This window comes from Sorex fumeus, unplaced genomic scaffold (assembly GCF_029834395.1).
Source record: "Sorex fumeus unplaced genomic scaffold, SorFum_2.1 ptg000072l, whole genome shotgun sequence".
Lineage (NCBI taxonomy): Eukaryota > Metazoa > Chordata > Mammalia > Eulipotyphla > Soricidae > Sorex > Sorex fumeus.
Genome location: NW_026606129.1, coordinates 58,538,059 through 58,549,700, shown reverse-complemented (window position 1 = coordinate 58,549,700; position 11,642 = coordinate 58,538,059). Strand labels below are relative to the sequence as shown.

The 11,642-nt window shown below is 49.5% G+C and overlaps 1 non-coding gene across 1 annotated transcript; it reads right to left on the bottom strand.

Moving 5' to 3' along the window:
- Positions 1-9,365: 9,365 nt before the first annotated feature.
- On the bottom strand, positions 9,366-9,527 carry LOC130038001 (U1 spliceosomal RNA). The gene has a single exon (XR_008794566.1). It is a non-coding gene; the product is annotated as a U1 spliceosomal RNA (small nuclear RNA).
- Between the last annotated feature and the right edge of the window lie 2,115 nt (positions 9,528-11,642).

Here is an 11,642-nt window from a genome sequence, read left to right as displayed (position 1 = left end):
TCCCTCTGGTCTCCCCAACTCTGAACTGGCCTCAGCCAGCCTAGTTACCCCAGGATACTCCCGCTTGAAATTCCATTTTGACCACTTCCTGCCACAGGCTCCACTTCCTGTTTCTAAACCCTGCTGGGGTTCACTAAGACCACTGGGACAAAGCCAGATGCTTGGTGACGCAGGAAACCTCTCTGGATGTCCCCATCACAGAGACACAGCAGGGCAGCCTCCTCTGAACACTCCATGCCCAGAGGCCTTCCCTGGCCCTGCATGCCCTGAGCTTTTTCTTCTCTCCCCAGCCCAGGGTCTGTGCCAAATTCCCCGGGGTTTCCGCACCTGGGCCCTGCTCCTATAGTAATGTTAACCCAGGGCATGTACCTTGGGCCAGATCTGGGCTCCTTGGGCGGACCAGAAGTGACAGAGGCCTCATGGGCTGGTAGGAAATTTGGAGAATTTGGTTCTTTTTCAAACCGAGTTGCAGAGGAGTCCTGCAAAGTGACACCTTTGGCTGGGTTTCTCCAGCACAGCCATGATGCATAAGCATGGCTGATTATGGCCCAGCAACAAAGAATGAGCGGTTGTTGGAACACAGGGTTTCTGTCTCGAGCCTGAGCCCTCGCTGCACCTGTGCACACTTCCAGAGTCTTCGTTAAATCAGCACCAGGCAGGGCTTTGGCAAGCTCAGGGAACAGAAACCCCCAGACCTGCTTCCACGCTTTGCTTCTTTCTTTTAATGGGTCAGGGATGATGGAACTCTGAGCTAATTGAAATAAGCCTTAATCTCGATGTTTGGAAATTCAGTAGCATCTGATGAAATAAAATTAAAAAAAAAAAGAAATGGAGGAAACCATTGTCCTGAAGCATCCAATTATGCTCTTGGTGTTCTTATTGGAATGGAGGTGTGTCGGGGGAGGGGGGTGGCAAGACTGCCAAGATTCTATGATCCCCTCTTCTGGGCAAACTCCACAGGGCATGAGGGGCCTTCTTGTTGGCACAACCTGGCAGAGCTGTAGAAGGATATCCTTCTGTCCCCTGGGCCACCTGGTGTGGTGGTGGTGGTGGGCAGGCCGGGGTGGGGGGGTGGGTGGCGGCACGAGGAACTTCTGCCACGTTCTAGGAAAGGGTTGTACTTGGTTGGATGCACCTTTCAGTCCAACTTGGTTCAGACAGGAACTTCTGGGCACCTGAATCTCAGGGCACTGGTCACTGTGCCCATAGTCAAGCCCACCCCACCTCAGGGCTTGGGGACAAGGCCCAGGAATCTGCATTCTGAGCAAGTCCCCAAGCTGAAGTCGTACTTTCCTTTCTGCATTGAGGGCCAGATTTCGAGAGCATTCTGAAAGGAGGAGCCATTCTCAGCTGTCTCTCTGTCAGTGAGACCAAACACCCCTGGAGTTCCCTGGTGTATAAAATGGAAAGGAGAAGGATGCTGAGAGAATCAGCCTGTGGGGGGAGTGCAGAGGAGAGAAAGTCGGGGAAATGCCCTTCAGTACCTTTCCTGTTCCATGGGCAGTGTCCCCAGACCTACTCCCTGAAAGGGAAGCCCCTTGGAGTCTTTGGGTGCACAGTGCTCTCATCTCATGATCTAGAATGAGCGTCCAAGCAGGCCCGATTTCCGTTTCTTTATCACCCTTTCCAGCAAGTCCCTGCATACTTGAGCCTGAAGAAAGGGAGCTGCCCCGCTTCTGGGCTCTTTCCTGCCACTGACACTGTAACCCTCCCTGGGCCCTTCCTCCTAACCTGTGGGGCCAGCAGGGGACGGAGCTTCTCCAGGTCAGCAGTCCCAGGTCTTTGCCTGCCTTCCTGGGACAAGCACGTTCAAAGGAACAAACCATCCAGGAAGGAAGGTGACAGGTCACATTCCGCTCCTCCCGGGAAGGGCTCCAGCCGTGAGTGTGGGGTCCTAGAGCAGAGGTCCTGAGAGACCCCTGTAGACACACAAATCCCTCAGGCTTCCACCCAGGGGTCCTGGAGGCCTCATTGAGGGGCCAGTGTTGTCATATCACTCCCATGGGGCCACCTGGAAGGAGGCAGTCACCATGCTGCAGAGGACACCTTCAAACTTGATCTGATTTATTTTGGTTCTGGGGCCCAGTGTTTCTCAGAGGCTATGCCTAGCTCCATGCTCAAGGGTCATTCCTGGTGGTGCTCAGAGGAACAAAGACTGACCCTGAGCTTCCCGCAGGTAAAACATACACTCCAGCCCACTGTGCCACTCTCCAGACCCCCTTCAAACTTGAGCATTCAGGGAAGCTAGTGAGACTGGGTAAAACGAAGGGGACTCAGGGAAAGGAGGATGTGTGTGAGGCGTGCACAGGATGGATGGGGACTCAGAGCACACGGTGACTAGAACACACACAGGATGATGGGCCGCACCTCTATGCAGGAGCGAGCAGGTTGCAGCCAGACACCAGGCCTTGGGACCCCTCAGGCAGCACCTGGGTCTTGTCTGATCCCCTAATTAGCCCCCACTCTGGTCCCACCACATCCACTGGCGGCCTACAACCTGTTCTCCTCCAACAACTCCAATGTTCTTCCTAAAATGCAAATCAAACATCTCTGGTCCAAAACCCTTCATGACTCCCACTTCACTTTGGATTAAAAAACCCAGGCCTTACCTTGAGTATGAAGTCCTGTATTTCCTTGTTTTTCTTTCCTCTTCCTATTTGGGCCGCACTCAGCTGTGTTTGGGGCTTCCTGCTGGCTCTGAGCTCCGAGATCAGTCCCAGTAGTGCTTGAGGCACATTCATGGCTTTGGAGATTGAACCCAGGTGAGCTGCATGAACGGCAAGTTCCTTAATCCCCGCGTATCACTCTGGCCCAGAAAATAAGTATTTTGTTTGCTTGTTTTTTTTGGACCACAGATGGCGATGCTCAGGGAACTATATGCAGTGCCAGGATTCAAACCCTGTCCTGGCTGCAGTCGCTTGCAAGTCAAGTGTCTTAATCTCTGCACTATCTCTCCAGCCCTTAAAGTTTCCCATTTCTAATGAAGAAAAAGGCAAAGATCACTGGGTAAGAGGATTGCTGTGGTTTTCCCCGGAGAAATCCTCGCAGGGCTGGAGAAAGTGCAAGTGTTAAAAGGCTTGTCTTGAATCAGCTGACCCTGGTTCCCAGGATCACATTTGGTCCCGAGCCCCTCTGAGTGTGGCTCCCTCACCATCCCTCCTCCTCTCCAAAAAACCCCCCAAAATTCATGGGGTGATTTTTGCTGGTATGCACTGGGAAATTACCAAATGAGAACAGAATCCTCTATTAAAGTGTCTCAGACTATTTGAAGGCTCTTGGAAATACCATGGATATGAGCACTGAACCCTTAAAATCCAGAGTAAACCTCTTGGCGGCTCCTTGAATTTACTTTCCTCATCTTTCCACGGGCTGGAGCGATAGCACAGCAGGTAGGGCGTTTGCCTTGCACGCGGCCAACCTGGAGGACCCAGGTTCGATTCCTCCACCCCTCGGAGAGATCAGCAAGCTACCGAGAGTATCTTGCCCGCACGGAAAAGCCTGGCAAGCTACCCATGACGTATTCGATATCACAATGGAGACGTCACTGGGCCCGCTCGAGCAAATCGATGAACAATGGGAGGACAGTGACAGTGATGGCTTTCCACACGCTGTTCCTCTGCTGCCCCTCCCTGCCCTCTGCCCTGCAAGCACAGCCTCCCTCTCTCCACAGACTAAGATTTTAATGCCTCCAAACCCCACACATCTCCTCCACCAAGCAGTCTCCTCACATAACACAGAGACACATACACCGCAGACACACCCCACACACAGATACAAGCACACCACACACAACACAAACCCAGACACACACATGCCACACACCCTATGCACAGATACACACACAACACACCCCCAGACACACACCATAGACACACACCACACATGCCACACCCAGACACACACACACCATAGACACACATCACACATGCCACACACTGCACATATCACACACACCACATATTCCACACACAGATCAAACCCTGCCCACAACACACAGATACACCACAGACATACACCACACCTGCCACACATACCACACACACAACATACACCAGACACACACACCACACATGCACCACAAGTACCGCACACAGATACACACACACACCACCCAGATACACATGGACACACACCACACATGTCCTACACAGAAACACACCACAGACACAGACACACACGACACACGCACACACACACACGGCACACATATTCTCCAGCTGCTCCAGCTTCTGACTGACACAAGCCCCTTTCACTGCCTCCTGAGTTCCCTGAAGGTGAGAGAAGTCATGTTAGCCATTTGTGTACCAACTCCCTGACCTTCTAATCTCTAGGAAAGGTTTACTTCCTCCATGAAATATCCTGGAAGTTTCCCTTGTTTTTTCCCCAACATCTATTTTGAGATTCTTGCTTGCTGGAGGGATTTTAATAGTTTCATAAAGGTTAACGCTGAAGAAATCCTTAGAGATGATGACAATGCAGTCGGGGACAGACCTCATCAGTGGAGCACTGGCCTCTCGTCTGAGTGTTTAGTCCAACCTCCAGCACAGTAGGGAGAGTGGCTGAGGCTAATGATGATGACAGTAACAGTGAGAGTTGCCCCTTGCTGGCCTTGCTCGAAGAGGATAAGGCCTGTAGTGCTCACTAGAGCCCAACGTAGCTTTAGAAAGTGTGTGTCGGGGGGCTGTTCCATTTACCAGATGAGAAAACTGGGGCCCAGGGACATTAACTTGCACAAGATCACACAGCTGGTACGTAGCCCAGGTTGACTTTACAATGAAGCATAAAAGGTATAAGGTGTGCATCCCTGATACTTTTAGGGGCTGTGGAAATATCCTCGTTTCTGAAGAAAAAAAAAGATTGAATTTTAGTTGAAGCAAACATTTAATGTGTAATCTTTAAAACTTTTATATTCATACCAACGTAGTTGTGAAATAAAAAATTGAATATTTGTGTATTTTGTGAAAGAAAGGAAGTGCGAAGGCTAAAGTATCTAGGGCTGACAAAAGTCATAATGTGACGCTGATGCAGTCAGAAGATAAATCAGGTCAGAAATCAGGTCAGTCGGCCTCCCAAATCGAGTCTAGTCTAATCTGAGTTTCAGGAGAGGAAATTGGGCAGATGGATGAATGAAAGAACCTAGTGGCCGGTTTCTAGTGACCCGACATGGTGCATGTTGCGACAGCGCCCCCTGGTGGGCTTTCAGGAAACTTCCTTTCAGTCATAGGATGAGCCTAGAGGGGAAGGCCAGGCCTAGGCACCTGTGTCATACACATTCTTTGTAAACACACACACACACACACACACACACACACACACACACACACACAGGCACGCACACACACACATGCGCGCAGTTATTCCTCAGAATTCATGTTTCTAAAGTGTTTTTATCAGTGCTGTCAGATAGGAATGCCAGGTAAGGGCTGGTGAGCTGAGCTGAGCACATGCTTTGCATGAAGGAGGCTCGAGTTCAATTTTCAGAACACAGAGTCCCTCAAGCCTGGCCCCCAAACAAAACAAAACAAAACAAAACAAAACAAAAACCAAACCAAAACAAAAAATCGGGTAAAGCCACTGTTTTCTAGGAGTTATATTAGAAAAAAAAGCAAATTTTTTTTGTTTTCGCTTTTTATTTATTTCGATTTGCTCGAGCGGGCCCAGTAACGTCTCCATTGTGAGACTTTGTTGTTACTGTGTCTGGCATATCGAATTCGTCACGGGGAGCTTGCCAGGCTCTGCCGTGCGGCGAGATACTCTCGGTAGCTTGCTGGGCTCTCCGAGAGGGGCGGAGGAATCGAACTCGGGTTGGCCATGTTGGCTGCGTGCAAGGCAAATGCCCTACCCGCTGTGCTATCACTCCCGGAGAGCCTGGCAAGCTACCGAGAGTATTCGATATGCCAGACACAGTAACAACAAAGTCTCCAATGGAGATGTTACTGGGCCCGCTCGAGCAAATTGATGATCAACGGGAGGGCCTTTACTTACTTTACTTATTTATTTATTTATTTATTTATTTATTTTTACAAAGCTTTCGGGTTTAATTCTCGGTCACACAATGAAACACTCGTACCTTCACCAGTGCCCATTCTTCACCACCAGATACCCCAAGTATATCCCCATCCCACACCCTCCCCCTACCTGTGGGGCAGATGATTTCCAAATTACTCTCTCTCTACTTTGATTACATTCAATATTTTGACCCCAGACCCACCATTATTATTTGGGATTTTACCCCAACACTCAGATCTGCTGAAAAGGCAACAGTAGACAATTTGTTTTCTGTTGCTGGTTACGAATAACATATGATGTCATGTGGCTGCCGTAGTGGCCATGCTATTTTAAAATTCCAAAATTTTAACAATTAAATCTGGAGAGATTTCTTGCCCAAACCTGCTGGGTTCTGAGATTTGTTCCTGATTCTTTGGGATCACAGCCATTAAGCAGCTTGATCAGGAGCCAGAGAGGCCGTTTGTGGGCGGTGACTCAGGGTCTTGTTGGGACGGGGAGGAAAGGGACGGCTCCACCTCCATCTCGTGAGGCCCACGTGTCTCATCACTGCGGGCCCAAATCTGACTGTCCAGTGGCCTCTGGTGGATGACAGCCACCGAACCGCCAGAGAGCAGGTGGAGGGACAGCACCCTTTCCCGCCTGGGGTGGCCCGGCGACAGTAACCTACTGCGTGGCCTGGACGCATTTCTGCCAATAGCCACTGGTTTCGAGATTTTTTTCTGAGTCTCTGGGATCATGGCCATTAAGCAGCTTGATCAGGAACCAGAGAGGCCATTCTTGTGCGGCGACTCGGGGTCTGGTTAGGATGGGGAGGAAAGGGCCGGCTCCACCCCCATCCCGTGAGGCCCCACATATCTGTCACTGTGGGTCCAAACCTGACTGTCCAGTGGCTTCTGGAGGATGACAGCCACCGGGCCGCCAGGGGGAACAGGCCAAGACACGAAACCTATTCCCACCTGGCGTGGTCTGTGCCGGTAACCTACTGCAGGGACCAGATGAATTTCTGCCAAAAGCCGTTGGGTTTCGAGATTTGCTTCTGAGTCTCTAGGATCATGGCTGTTAAGCAGTTCGATCAGGAACCAGAGAGGCCATGCCTCCAATTATATAGCTAAGCCAGAGGTGGTTCGCGGGTGTGTCTCCCACATACCTAACTTTTGGCCGTTTACTTTCTTGGTAAACTCTGCTCCAAGTTGTTGGGGTCTGGCCAAAGTCACAGCAGCAATTCTGGGGTATCTGGAAGTCTGAAGGCGCCATCAGGTTGCTGCTGATGCACTAGCCTCACAGGTACAGATTGACCTGCTGACGGCACCATACCCTGTTTTCGCTTTTTAAATTTGATTTTTATCTCAATGTTACTTTCTTTCTCCTCTACTTATGTAATTTATTATTTACAATGCCGAGAATTCAACTTAGTATCCTAATAATTTTGCACACATAAATTAAGGACCCAATAAAATAAAATTATTGGGACTTGGGTGGTGGATCAAAAAATAATAAATTTGAGGGCTGGAGTGATAGCACAGCGGTTAGAGTGTTTGCCTTGCACGTGGCTGACCCGGACTCGATTCCTAGCATCCCATATGGTCCCCTGAGCACCACCAAGAGTAATTCCTGAGTGCATGAGCCAGGAGTAACCTTTGTGCATTGCTGGGTGTGACCCAAAAATCAATAATAATAATAATAAATTTGATTTTTAAAATTTTGTTTCCTTACTCTTTTCTTTAAAAAATTTTTTGGTAATAATATTAATTTTCACAGCGTTTCTTTTTTTGTTTTTTTAATTTCATTTTTTTTATTAGTGAAGCACCATGAGGTACAGTTGTAGGTTTACAAATCTTTGTGCTTGGGTTTCGGTCATACAATGATCAAATACCCATCCCTCCACCAGTGCCCATTTCCCCCCACCCCCCCTCCCACCCTGTCTCTGTGGCAGGGCATTCCCCTTTGTTCTCATTCTCCTTTTGGGTGTTGTGGTCTGCAAAAGAGGCATTGAGTGGCAATCATGTTCAGTCCAGTCTACTTTCAACCTGCATCTCCCCTCCTGGGAGGATCCTCCAAACACCCTTTATTTGGTGCTCCCTTCTCTATCTGAACTGCCCTTTCCCCTAGAATACCCGGCTGGCCTCTAAGCTATGGAGTAATCCTCCTTCACAGCGTTTTTGATCTGACTCTACAGTCAGCAAACAACCAAGGCCCATATCCTATTTTTTTTTTCTTTTTTGGGTCACACCCGGTGATGCTCAGGAGTTACTCCTGGCTCTATACTCAGGTATTACTCAGGCAGTGCTCCAGGGACCATATGGGATGCTGGGAATTGAACCCGAGTTGGCTGCTTGCAAGGCAAATGCCCTTCCCACTGTGCTATCACCCCAGCCCCGGCCCATGTCCTATTTTTTAAAATAAACTTTAGCTGAAACCTACCACACACCATGTGGCTGTGAGTTGCCTGTGATTCTTCCTGTTACAGGGGGACACTGAATAGTGTTTCTGAGGCAGTGCAGCACACAGGCTTGAGAATATTTGCATCTGGTCCTTCACAGAGAAAGTTTGTCAGTCTCTGGTTTAACACAGTGGGGGCTGAATGTGTAATTCGATATTAATGTAAATGTGTAAAACTACATTCATGAGATATTTTAATTTCATCTTACTGAATTTTGAAATTAGATGTGCCTTTTATACTTGGGATACTTCTCAATTTGAATAAGATACATTTCAAGTGTTCATGGAATGCCTGACTGGCTCACGGCCACTGCATAAACAGTGCAGATTTAGAAAGATACAGCATAACTAAATTAACTACAGAATTAAGGACCCCAGAAGAATTACACCCTGACATCCTGGACAGCCACTGTTTGTGTAATGAATCAACCACTTCCCCAGCCTCTAGAATGGTGCCAGCTATGTCCTACCATGCTCAGGAGAACTGAGACAATAATGTCTCAAATCATTTTCAGTAGAACTTAATTTGTAAAATCCCAACTGTGGAAGCCCATCTTTTAAAAAAATTTTTTTATTGTATTGCAATTACATAAACCAGGGCCATATTCTGTATTTTATATAAGCATAAAATCCTAATATAGAATTCCCATATCTTTTCCCTAAAGCCCCATAACACAATGTGATAATGATGATATGGGGTCTGAAAATACTACATACACTCTGCACCCTAGTTTGATTCCTAAGGAAAGGAAAGCAGAACAGAAGAAAACTTAAATCTTGCCCGTTCAATAGCAAGCTTTAGAAAGACTTGAGTAAAACACAAGACAAAATGCTGCTTAACTAAAACATTCATTAAACTACCAAAGGAGACAACCAAAAAGTTAACTATTTGCTGTTTTGGGGGGTACCAATAACATCAGCGGAGAGCGTGAATGCAGTCCCCCACTATCACAAGTTAGGTAGCTGAGTGTTCTACATCTGGGGAAATCTCAGGGGTCAGCACATCCAGAGCGCAATGGATAAACCTCACCCTGGGAAAACCACCTTCGTGATCATGGTATCTCCCCGGGCAGTGCTATCCAGCCCATCTTCTAAGCAGCTTGCAGATAGAGTTCATCAGAATAATGAACATCATTTACTGAGAAGCAGAACAAGGCCCCTTGCTGGGCATTTCCAGGGCACTGTTTTATTTAAAGGCAAGAGTAATGGCAACATCCTCAGGAAACCTACCTTGAAATCTGATGTAGGCTCTGGAACCTTCTCAGCTGCAAAGGCACCCGACTTTGCCCCGCTCTTTGCCCTTCTTCTCACTCTGTGATGTCCCTGCCCCCTTTGTACCCCAGGAGCAGTAAAATCAATGTTCCTTGCATTCAACTGCAGGTGGTATTCGAGTCAGGCTGGCAGGATCAGCAGCAGTCTGGTCCCAGACTGGTCTTGCTCCCACTCTGCTTCTTGTTCTTTCCCCCTGGAAAACTTGCCCCAAGACTGCAAGAGAAACCCAAGTGAGCTCCATCTGCATTGTGAAGGAGTCTGGTAGCTCTGCGAAGTTCCAGGTCAGGGGGCGATCCGGGAGAACTCTGGAACATTTCTCTGGAGCTGATCCTCATACGAGCCATGAGTTCGCCCAGCTCTGTGTTAGCCAGCACCGGAACTGATGTATTGACTGCAGAGTCAGGTTCTCAGGGCCCTGGCTAAGTAAGACGTGCCAGGGAGCACCTAGTTTCTCCCCTAACCAGGCTCCCTGCATGCCCGAGGCCCCAGAGGATTGAGGACTCCATGCACTGGGGCTGGGTAGGCTGCACGTGCATTATTCCATGAGTCTGTGATCTTGGAGGTGAACTTACCTCAAGTAAAGGAGTAAGGTTGACCGAGACAGCACAGTTCCAGCACCGAGGGATATGTGAAGGATTGCATCGTGTCCCCCACCCCACCTTCCAATATGCCAGAGTCCTAACCACCAGGATCTCTGAATGTGACCTTATATGGAAATGGGGTCCCAGCAGATGGAACTGCCTTAAGATGAGCTGGAGAAGCCCTGATGAAGACCCAAGCAAACCAGGGGTGCGAGCTTTCCTGGCAAGCACCAGAAGCTAGAAGAGGCAAAGGCAAGGAAGGGTCCCCCTTCTGAGGAAGCGTGATTTCCAGGCCCCCAGAGATGTGCGACAATGAATTTCTGTTTTAGAGTCAGACCTGGTGGTGCTGAGATCTGTTGGTGCCATCTGGGCAGTGCTGGGGCTTGGGGTTGAAGGGGGGCATGTGGTGCTGGGGATGGAACTCTGGGTATCACACACGACACACCCCAGGCCAAATTTCTCAGCAATCCTAGTTTTTGCTCCACTGTCATGGCAGCTCTGACAGACACTCATAGATGGGGACTTCTAGGGTTGGTGGGGCGGGGGGGGGGGGTGTGACTGGGCTCAAATCCTACCAGAGAAACTCCAGGACACACCAGGCACAGGGAGGGCACGGCCAGAGGCTCAGGCACTTTCTATCCTTCCCCGGGATGGGTACAAGATCACCTGGTGGTCACCTGGCTTGTCCTCAGTAGTAGAAAGTGACTGGAAATTGTCAGTCGGCTCCTGGCCCCTCTGTCTCTCGCCTGAGCTGGATGTAGATGGCTGGGAGGACTCTATAGTCTGGTGGATGCCAAATCTGTCAGCAGAAGCCTGGGTACCCCATGGAACATCAGATTGGGCTGTGCACTGAGAAATACATCTTTATTGGGACAAACCAGGGAATCTGGGGAATACTTTATTATAAAGTGCAGGTTCTTGGGAGCTAACAGAAGCTGTACATAAACCCGGGAATTACTTGTTCCTGACACTGGGCTGTCCTGGGACCAAACGACGCCGCTCCTGGCTGGTCCCGCCAATGGAATGGGGAGCGAGTCAGGTGGAGAGTCCCTACTCTGAGCACCTTCAGCACTTAGGGTCAGCTACAGAAGCACTGGACGTGCCGCCATGCGCAGCAGAGTGGCTTATGACCCCAACCCTGCAGATTCTGGGGCGAGGAACGCTGCAGGATGCTGGTCCAGGAGGGCAGGCAAGAGGCAGTGGCTCTGCCTATAAGGGGTGCCCACTGGCACGCAGGCTTGTCCACCCAGAACAGAGGGGGCAGTAGGCCCCAATCTGGGGCAGAGGAAGAAAGCACAGAGGGCTGATCTGGCGCTGCTGGCTCACATACGCGGTTCGGGG